The 11,036-nt window shown below is 33.4% G+C and overlaps 1 pseudogene; it reads left to right on the forward strand.

Annotated features, from left to right (window-relative positions):
• Positions 1-3,820, forward strand: part of LOC105992985 — a 12,309-nt pseudogene extending 8,489 nt beyond the window's left edge.
• Positions 3,821-11,036: the final 7,216 nt, after the last annotated feature.

The following is an 11,036-nucleotide window of genomic DNA, read 5'->3' on the forward strand; positions in this document are numbered from 1 at the left end:
TCCAGTCTATATTTATATTTATGTATGTAAATATAAATATATATATATACAAATATATATACGTATATATGTATGTGTAGGTAGATAGAAACATACATACATACATATATACATACACACACACACACACACACACACACATACACACACAAAAAAAATTTTCTTGATTCATTCATTTACTGAGGGGCATCGGGGTTGGTTCCATATCTTAGCTATGGTAAATAATGCTGCAATAAACATAGCTGTGCTGGTAGTTATAGTATGGTCTTGTTTGATCATTTGGGTGAATGCCCAAAAGTGGGATTGCTGGGTCATAGGGGAGCTCTATGTGGAATCTTTTGAGGAACCCTCATACTTCTTTCCAAGTGGTTGAACAAGTTTTCTCTCCCACCAAGAATGGAGTAGGGTTCCCTTCTGTCCACATCCCCTCCAGCATCTGTTGTTGTAAAAATGTGGAAATCTTCATGAATTTGCATGTCATCCTTGGGTAGGGGTCATGCTAATCTTCTCTGTATTTTTCCAATTTTAGTGTATGTGCTGCCAAACTGAGCACAGAACATTTTGGAATTGATTTTCCTAAAGTAGATAATTCAACAAAAAATAAGTTCAAAAGACTTGTCGTAAAATTTTAGAACCATATATTTCTTAAATAAGCACACATTTAAGAATAAAGTCAAGTTAGATATGTCAAAAACAAAATAATTCCAGATATTTGTTGTTCAAGAAATGTGTAGGAGGAGGATTCAATTATTCTATACAAGGTACCTGTCATAATGAACACTGCACCAAGTGTTAAGGTTTGTTAAAAGTTTTATTGTTTGAAATATGTTTAATATTTGGAATTGGTTTATATATGCCAAAATTAAGACTGTTCGGCAGGTCATAAAAATTTTCCATAAAGTATTTAAGATTTATGGTAGCAGACATATACTACTAAGTATGTACATTTCAGAGTTTTTAGAAACTTTTACTATGAGAAGTTACAAAGTCTGTGTAAAGAAACAGTGAAGAGTTAAGATTTTAACTACACAGTTTCTGTTAAAACTGTAGGCCTTCTTTACTTTATATGTTAGTGAGGAACAAATGATGATATAAGCCATATACAAATGATGAGATGAGCCATAAAGAAAGAGGAACCTTAGTGGGTAACTTTAAGGGCTACTCGTAGCCTACAAAACTCTTGTGAGCATCATAATCTTAGCCAGTTTTAAATGTACAGGAATATGAGTAAAGAGTAAAATCTAATATGTAGAACACTTCAAAGACTGGAAACACTGGTGTTTGGTTTTTATTTTATTAACCATTAATATTAAATTATTAGTTTTCTTTATTTGTAGCATTGTTTTCCTTTTTGTAATAGAATAAAACTTTTCGTAACTCATCATCAGGAGGTACTTTGAGAATGTTACTGGGATGTCTACACCATTTTTTATAGGTGCATGTGAATGTACAAAGAGAAAAATTAAGAACATAATATTGATTTAAAATTTTTTCAAGTAAAAATCTGAATCAGAATTGTTGATAAATATCTACACCTAAAATCTTAGTCCTAGGCTGAAGCAGTGTCTTTACAGAATTGAGGCTACAAATGGGAGAGCTGTGTTTTGTTTAGTTTTTTGGTTTGGTTTTTGTTTTTGTGGGGCTTGAACTCTGGAGCCTGAGTGCTGTCCCTCAGCTTTTCAGCTCAAACAAGGTGCTACCACTTGAGCTACGGCACCACTTTTGTCTTTTTCTTCTTATATGGTGCTGAGGAATCAAACCCAGGACCTCATGCATGCAAGGCAAACACTCTACCACTGAGCCACCTTCCCAGCTCCTGAAAGACTGTGTTTTAAGAAATCATCTAAACAACATTTGCTTTCTGGTTTGGGTTATATAATGAAATATATGAATATCTTTTTATATATTTGTCATTTTCATACTTCTTTTTATTGTGAAAATACTGTACAGAGGAGTAACAATTACATGGGTAAGATATAATGAGCACATTTCTTATCAAGAATTGTAGCCTCCTCCTTTGTTTCCCCTACCCATCCCTTCGTATCCTCCCCACCGTACCCCCAACCAAAGTTGTAAAGTTCTTTTTTCGACATAAAGACTTGTACATCTCATTGTTGAAATGGGTCCTCCTGTATGTCTGTTTTAACGATTTCTTTTTTCCCTTCCCCTTCACATACACCAACTTCATATATAGTGAAACCAGGGATTACACCATAGGGGAGGGACATACAAAGCAATAAAGACATAATTTTATAAATATGTTAGAATCAATCACATGAAAGATCTCTCTCTTTTTTTTTTGTCAGGCGTGGGGCTTGAGCTCTAGGCCTGGCAGCTGTCCCTGAGCAATTCAGCTCAAGGCTCATGCTCTACCACTTGAGCCATAGCTCCACTTGTAGTTTTTTGGAGTTTTTTTTATTGTGATTAAGTGATTACAAAATTTCCCAATTTTCACGGTATTTTGGGATGATGATGCTCATTTAAAGTCACAAACTCATTGTAACTTTCCTGTAGCAAATTGTCTATCACGGTCTGTAACATATAATGGTGTACACATATACACCATACATGTGATCAGCAGCATGGGGTTATTTAATAGTGGTTCGAACAGAGGAATGGAAGTTCTTTGTTTCTTGGTTTCTTAAGTCCTTCTGCATGAGTATTCTGCAGGGAGTCCCCTTTGTCTCTGGGACTCCAGCAGCCCCTGCTGGGCCTGCTCACCACCAGTAAGCATTGGGGGAGGAGTCTTCGCCCTTCTCTGTACTGAAATTCTTTTCTCTCTTTCTTTTTTGTTATTTTCCACTTCCTGTTGTTTTCTGAGTGTTCATCTTTTTGTTTTTGTCGGTCTCTTTGGGAGATTAAGCTTAGGAACTTGAAATCTCTTTTTGGTTGGGGAGAACTGTGGCATTTCCCTACTGCCCCGTTGCCATCTTGGTCCCCTGTTCCATTTTCATACTTCTAAATTTATACTAACTTCAACCACTTTATCCTTTTCAAAGTCATGAAATAGCTCTGAGAATTTGCTTCTGTGAAGATTGTTTTTGCACTTATTTCTTCTGCTCTCTATCCATTCCGTACTCTCCAGTTAGAATAATTTCAAATAGTAAAAATGGAAAAAGAGAAAAAAATCATGGTGAAAAAACAGATGTAGAAAATTCACTGGATTTTTCTGACTACTTCAACCAATGTGAACTATTGGGGAAAACATGTACACCTCATTCCCACTGGTACTCAAAGTCTCTAGTTAGGCAATTCTGATGAAGACAAGGAACTAGATGAAATAGTGAGGAATGGTATCATTTGCTAGATAAAAATGGAGAAGGATCCAAGCAAATTTCTTCATTGGGCTGTTGAAAATAATCAGCTTACTACAGTGCAAAGTACTTTCCAAAAAGGCCATTCATGTGAATACTAGGGATGATGATGAGTATAGCTCTCTTCATCAGGAAGACTACAGTGGACACTTAGACATTGTCCATGAGTTGTTGGCTCAAGGCAGATATTCATGCAATAACTGTGAATGGCTGGACACCACTGCATAGTGCTTATATGTGGAATAATAACAGAGTGGCTTCTTTCTTACTTCATCATGATGCAGATACCAATGCCCAAACTAAGGAACTCTTGACAACCTTGCATCTTGCTGCTGTGAATAAAAATAACAAAGGTATGCGGGATCTCCTTCTATTGAAATATTATATCAAACCAGGTCAAGAACAAGTTGGAAGAAGCTGCATTTGATATTGCCAAAAGGATAAGTATGTATCACTACCTCTTTGAAGTTGTGGAAGGCTGCAAAAATTTTTCTCCTAAGTCTTAATGGTTTGGTTAAGTTTCTTAAGTTTCAAAAATGCCAATCCATCTTTGTGTCTGTACAAAATATTTTCACAATACAATGCCACATTAATATCTCACTTTAAAAATTCATGGATTCCATGCTATTCTTCCAAGTGAATTGACGGACTTTGATGTCAAAATGTATTCAAGATTTGTTTGTATACATCAATAATGATTTCTGCAGTTTGTGATTTTTATAATCAGAAATAATTTTAACTTATCTGTTGAAGTGAGTAATACAGAAAGTAAAGATATTTCTATTGCTTGTCTGAAAAAGGATATTTTAATGTAATCTGTATTCTGTTTGTATAATATCCATAATCTATTTCATTCTCTCCTAGATATAATACTTTTAATTCTAAATTGTTTCATAATATATAGGTTCATTAATAAATGTGTCATTTCAGATAGCATTCCATATAGAAACAGTTTAAGATTCCTTTTTTCCCCTAGGTCCTTATAGTATTTTATTTCTTTGGGATAAAATGAAAATGTTATCTAATTTCAAAAGTTTTGTAAAGGTTATGCTATGTAAAGGCCTTTCTAAGGTGATGATTTAATACACTGATGTCAAACTAACTTTCAATTCAATGAATTACATGTATCGTTACAACTGTAATCAATTTTTATAACTGTTTTTCATTTCTTGCATCTGAAGAATGAAAAATATGGAATACTACACAAATTTTCATATCATCCTTGTGCAAGTGCCATGTTAATCTTTGTATTGTAATTTGGGTAGACGTGCTGTTGAAGCATGTAGTATCCTCTAAATTTAAGTAGCTAATGATGCAATCTTTATACAGGCATATATCCTTGGTTGACTATTTGTATCTAGGAAACCTTATTGTTCCTAAAAATGCTATTGATATTACTTCTCTAAAATTCTGTGTATATTGGAAAAAAACTTATATTGTTTGGTAGATTGCTCACATTTGCAATTTTTTTGTCAATGAGTATTTTAAGTATTTTTCATTTTAGATTTCATCATACTTTGAAGAGTTTAAAGCTAGGTCCAAAGGTGATGGCTTTTCAAGTACTTATTTATCAGCTGAGTTAGCTTTGTGGAGCTAATGGATTCAACGTAAGCCTTGCTTAAGAGCTACTTCTAAACTTCTGCAGCATAAAATTCCTAAATGAGATCTTATTGGCACAAATGTCTACCTGACCTTTTACCTTTCTTCCATTTAGGAACAGACGAACCAGAATATCTTACACTGACAGCATATATTTTCTTACTGGAACAAAACTAATCTTAATTACAAGGGATCATAGAGACAGGAACAGTTCAGATAAAAATGTTTAGACTAGAAGGTATTTTATCAAAACATAATTGGTTATTATACCCAATATTTCAAAAGTATCTAAAGCCAAGAAGGTGAGAAAAATTGTTCATATGCATGATTAACTAATGTCCTGGCCCGTCTACCATCCAACCAGGCAGGAATTTACACTACTGCCTTTCTATCACCAAATATTTTCAGAGTTACAAGAGAAGTCTATATGTCTCTCCTCGATATTAGGCCTAAAATTGTTAATGTTTTAATCAAAGTGTTTCCTCTTGCCACTAGGCTGTAAATCTTCAAATGGTAAAGCTTTAGGTCCAACTCTACCAAACACTGAGGTAGAGATAATGAAATAATACTTCAAATTCTTTAAATAATTTGATACTCTAACCACAACAGAATATTGCAAAACGTGTGCCTTTTTCTTGTATATAGTTATACATTTTATATTTATATGTGCTGATATTTTAGTTCACACACTGAAACTTACTAGAATTATTTCATTATTTGACAAATAAATAGATATTTATTCCAATAAATAGTATTGGAATATAAATAATTAGGTTTAGAATACATATTAGAAATAAAAATATCAATGTAATATCTTTGGTATAGACTTGTGATACATTCTAAGTGTTCTTGGTCTTCTGAATTCACATTGCAAAAAAAATAGTTTTCCTCTAATCTATTAGGGATTTTACGCTGCTACTCTGTTTATTGTTTTAATTCACTGGTCCCAAACTGATTTTCTCCATATTTCTGAAGCATTCCTAATGATTATACCCAAATTTTGTTGATATGATGTCTACAAGGTATTATTCTTCTTCAGGACCCAAGGGTCCTAGGTTCCCAGGTCCCAGTTATCCACATCATCAGATAACAAGGGCAAGATTTCTCACCTAGGCCCATGCAACATGCCAACAGAAAGTATTTGAAAATCCATCTCAATTTCTCATTTCCTATAGTATTTCGGGACTCCAATTCTTTACAGCACAGGAATTAGCAGTAAGCAATTGTGAAATGCAAGACAACTTAAAATGAATAATGAGATCACAAAATCTGAGAGAAAGTACAGTAATTACCACTTTAAATTTACAGATGCCCAGCCCATATGAGTGAACAAGATCACAAATGTCACAAAATTATTTTTAATACCCCTCTCCTAATGATTACTGAAAGATTTCCGTCCAGTATAAGTAGGCCAAAAAAATTGTTCTGGGAACGATAGATTCATAATTGGCCTACCAAGACTAGGAAAACTTGACTTACAGGTCAATTATAATTCAGAAAAACATTAATTGAGAAGATCCTTAATGCTTCAAACTACTGGTACTACAGTAAATCTTGGTTCTGTAGTGTAAAAATGCTATCATTCTCAAGCCAATGATAATCTACATTTAATCTCCTGAAGATATATTCTTTTTCAAAACTTTTTAAAATCACATTCACCAAAATAACATTTGACAAGTAGATGATAATAAGTGACTTTACAAGTTTTACAAGTGTAGGGAGCAAGTTACAATAGAGTTGAATTATTTACCCAGCACTAATGCCAAACACGTTCAACCATTCATTAAAGTGTAGAAATAGTACCCCCCACCATTTGTTTTGTTCAGTAGGTGCCTTCCAGAAATGTGTTAAATAGATCAACCTCCCATAATTCAAACCCAAACACTAGCTAATAAAGTCAATTTCATCATTTAATAAGGTACATTTTAAAAAGTCACAAATAGCTGTCTTATCATATGTTGTTTTATGTTTTCCCTATCTGTCTAACATAGTATGAAATAAGACTTTAAATCTTGAATATGGGTACTCATCAGAGATGTGACAAATATAAAATCTGTCTTCTATTTCTATCATATTCCTCTATAGTAGTAAATTTTAGTTTTCTTCTTTTTCCAAAACTTATAGGTAGTAGAAAATATTATCCCATGTCAAATAAAATAATTACAAAACTTTGTACAAAGCCATTTATAAAAACTGGTAGCTAGGAATACATTCTTAGCCATTTTTAAACTTTCTTGTTGACTAAAGATTAATCTTCCAAATGAATGAGAATATTATCATGTCTAGGGGCTGCACGTCTCCAGTCTTGCAAATTGTTATTGCAGATGAATGAAATATGGAAATATAAGCTGACATACGTTCAAGTATATGCAGGATTGAAACTCCATGGAATGTATATAAACCTTTCAAAGTATTAATAGATAGTTTAACAGAATGACTATCAGGAAGTTGAAACCAGAAAGGAATAATAGTAAAAACATAGAATGAATGAAAAATGGAACAAGGGGCAAGTACAGCTAGAATACTCAATGTACACATGTGACAAAAGAAGTGGTAAATCTGAAATAAATCTTGGAATAGGGGTTGGTTGAGAATGATAGGAGTCACTCTGACCTAGGAGCATTAGACAATTAGATAGACATATTTATTGTAATACACTTGCACAACATTTTGAAATTCAGTTAAAAACATAACAAAAAACAAAAACACACAAAAATCACAAGCAAACAGCAACCTATAGAGAGGATAAATATGACCTCTCAAAATTTTAAATAGTTAATGAAGTGTACTCTTGGGTAAAGGAAACAAAACTGTTCAAAGAGGGAAGTTTGGGGTAGCAGAGAATTTTGAACAGATTTAAATAGATTGTCTAAGGTTATAACTCACCTGCATCTGCTGCAAATATTTTCTTCTGTGAGTTCTCTTTCACTGCACTGGATGCTCCAGTCCTAAGCCACACTTGATAGCTTGTGAAGATAGATTGGAAGAAACGAATAAAGAACCCATTACACTACTGGAGACAGAACAGTCCTCTATATTTTCTCTCATTTCTCTTCACTACTCTTTCGTCATTCTTTTAAGTCAAGTGATTTTGAATTATATCTTTCCTTTTTGTTCTGGCAAAGTAATTAGGCAAACTAATTCACTAAATATTATTTACCTTTTTTTTTCTATCATGCTGTTATCTTGTCCAAGAGAGTGCATTAAACTTCACCCTTGCATTTGGTTGCCACGAAAACCCAACATCTATATTAATGAGGACAAACTCTAATGTAAAACTTTGTCTCTGAATAAACAGTCCAAGAAGCTGTGATCACAAATATTTAGGTATACTTTTTCTTTTACAGTGAAAGTCTTCTTGTATTTAAAGTGCCCACAAAAATAAGGACTCCACCACTTTTTGATTCAATAACTTCTAACCTCAAAGATATATTTTGCTAACAAGATACCTAGAGGAAAACGAAGAATACTCCACTTTTATCTTCTCTCTTAAGACTTTCCTTAGACTTGGAAAATTATGTTAATTGATGTAAGCCAAGCCGAAAGAAACATAGGTCCCATGGTTTCCCTTATTTTCAATAGTTAGTATATGTATGAGTCAAGCAGAAAAGGTCAAATAAGGTGATGTTAGGAAAATGAACCCTAAGATATGTATTTAAATGTTTTTTTTTCTTTCATGCATTTGTTTCTAATGCATTTATATGATCATTTCTTTGTTGCTTTGTCTGTCCCTCCCACACAGTATAACCCCTGCTTTCACTCTATTTGATGTTGGTATAATTTGTGGAAGGGAAGGGGAAAAACTAGGATACAGGTGGACCGTTGCATCAATGAGAAGAACAAGTTGTCATGTCAAAAACGAACTTTACAACTTTGTTGGGGAGTTGGGGGTGGGGGGAGGCTTGGGTGAGGGGGGAGTCTGGGAAGGGATGGGAAGGAGAAACAAAGGAGGAGGCTACAATGATTGATAAGAAATGTACTCATGATCTTGCCCATGTAATTGTAACCCCTCTGTACAGTTTTTTTTCACAATAAAAAAAAGACTCTCCTTAGATACCATATCAGGAACAGTGAAGTTATCCTTTGTAAAATTATTTCAATATATTATTTTTCTCTTGGTCTTGCATTTGCTCGACAAGATGTATGGAGAAGAATAGAGTTAAATCATCCATACTTTGTGACAGTGTCTGTTACAACGGACAATAAACCTTTGTCCTACGTCTATGTTCTCCTCTTAGCTCTTGCTTGATTTCCAATTAATCACAGCTTCTTGGCTTCAAATCTAGTGAAGCTGAAGGACTATAAGGCATCCCCCACTGCTCCGTCATCATGGTTTTTCTTTTTAAACTCTTTTATGTGGATGTGGAATTTATTTTCATGTCTTCACTCAATCTGTTCTGCATTGTAGTGAGCGAAATAGGCTCTGTAAAATCACTTTAGGTAGCAAAGATATTAACACAATCTATTTCAAAAAGTTCTGGGATCCCTCTACTGCTGAAATCAATATGCTTAGCCAGGACTTCTAAGAATGTGTTTTCTTATTTGCTCAATTATTTTCTGATTCCAAAACTTTTGGCTTATGTAATAAGAGAAGTCTTCACTATGTCATGTTAATAAGGATATTATATTTTGTGAGCTACTTAGAAATGAGAAATCATTGGTTTAAGATATCCAATCAGATTTTTTTTCTGTGTTTCAGTGCTTCACATGCAAAGACATTGTGGAAACTATTATAAACAGAAAATTGTATACCCAATACCTGCTTTCATTGTGGAGGGCACTTTCTGCCTAAATATTTTGACCCAAATTATCTTTTTCAGAGAATTACTGTTTGGTAATTAAAGGTCAATTCATAAATTTTGATGCCTTTTTAAAAAGAAATTTGAATTTATATTCCAGTACAACATTGTTTCACAGTGAGAATATGTTTCCTGGGTAAGGACAATTCTCAAGTGAACCTACAGGATTTACAGCAAGGTTTGTGAGGTTTGTTTCTTTACTGTGAAAATGAGCCATCTCCACCCACATTGCTCCCTCTCAACTTAGTCTCCATGGATTTCCTTGCATGAAAGCCTATTTTCCCAGTTAATCTTAAATTTTCTTAATAGACAAAGTTGTTAAAAAGTTTGAACAGTTAAAATTTACCTGTCAGATTTTTTTAACTTTTGAAATTCCTTTATCAGAATTGCGAATTCACCAATCCTAATTCCACCTTTACCATCAAAAACACTTATATTGTTGTCATGATAAAGTGTCCGTGAAAATATTATTTTCCAGTGGTTTTGTAATGCCTATGTATGTTCATATAAGCTCATGCTGTGCAAAATGAACTCCAAGATATGGAAACAGATATTTATTTGCAGTTGTTGTTTTTAATGTACTATGTGATTTCTATTTTCTTTGGGGTTTTCCCTTATGGTTTATCCCCTGCTGTATTTGATTTTGATACCCTGTGTATTGTGTATACATTTACCTTAATTAGGGAAGGGAAGATGAACAACAAAATGGCGAGACAAAGGACAAAGAGCAAACAAATGCAATAGAAAAACTCACAAGACAATATGTTGGAAATGTACATTACAACTTGTGAGGGGTTTGGGGGTGAAGGAAAACTGTGAGAAAAATGAGAGAGGGGTAACTATTTTGAAAAGTGATGTATTCACTACCTTACAATTACTGTAACCCCACTGTACATCACTTTGACAATAAAATTAAATTTAAAAAATAAGCTGCATAAAATATAATTTCACTGTATTGGTATAGTAAATATTATTCTTTGTGTAGTAACTTTTTTAAAAACAATACTATTTGGTATCTAATTCGAATTAATTACCCCTTTTTAATCAGAGGACCATCAACTTGAATCCAACTAGACAATATTTTCACAATATACTTGCCAATATTTTGAAAATAGAATAAATTTAGTACTTTCTCATACCAAAACCAAAAACATTGTAATTCTATAGAAACCCATAACTTTTAAAAGAAAATACATTGCTAAGAGGAGAGAATATATGTGTTCTTCAAAATTCCTATGACTGATAACTACTCATTTTCAAATTCTGAACTTTCCATATTTGTTTGCATGTTATGAAATTCTGCAATAGTTCAATTTCCAATGGA

The sequence above is a fragment of the Dipodomys ordii genome, unplaced genomic scaffold (assembly GCF_000151885.1).
Source record: "Dipodomys ordii isolate 6190 unplaced genomic scaffold, Dord_2.0 Scaffold91, whole genome shotgun sequence".
Lineage (NCBI taxonomy): Eukaryota > Metazoa > Chordata > Mammalia > Rodentia > Heteromyidae > Dipodomys > Dipodomys ordii.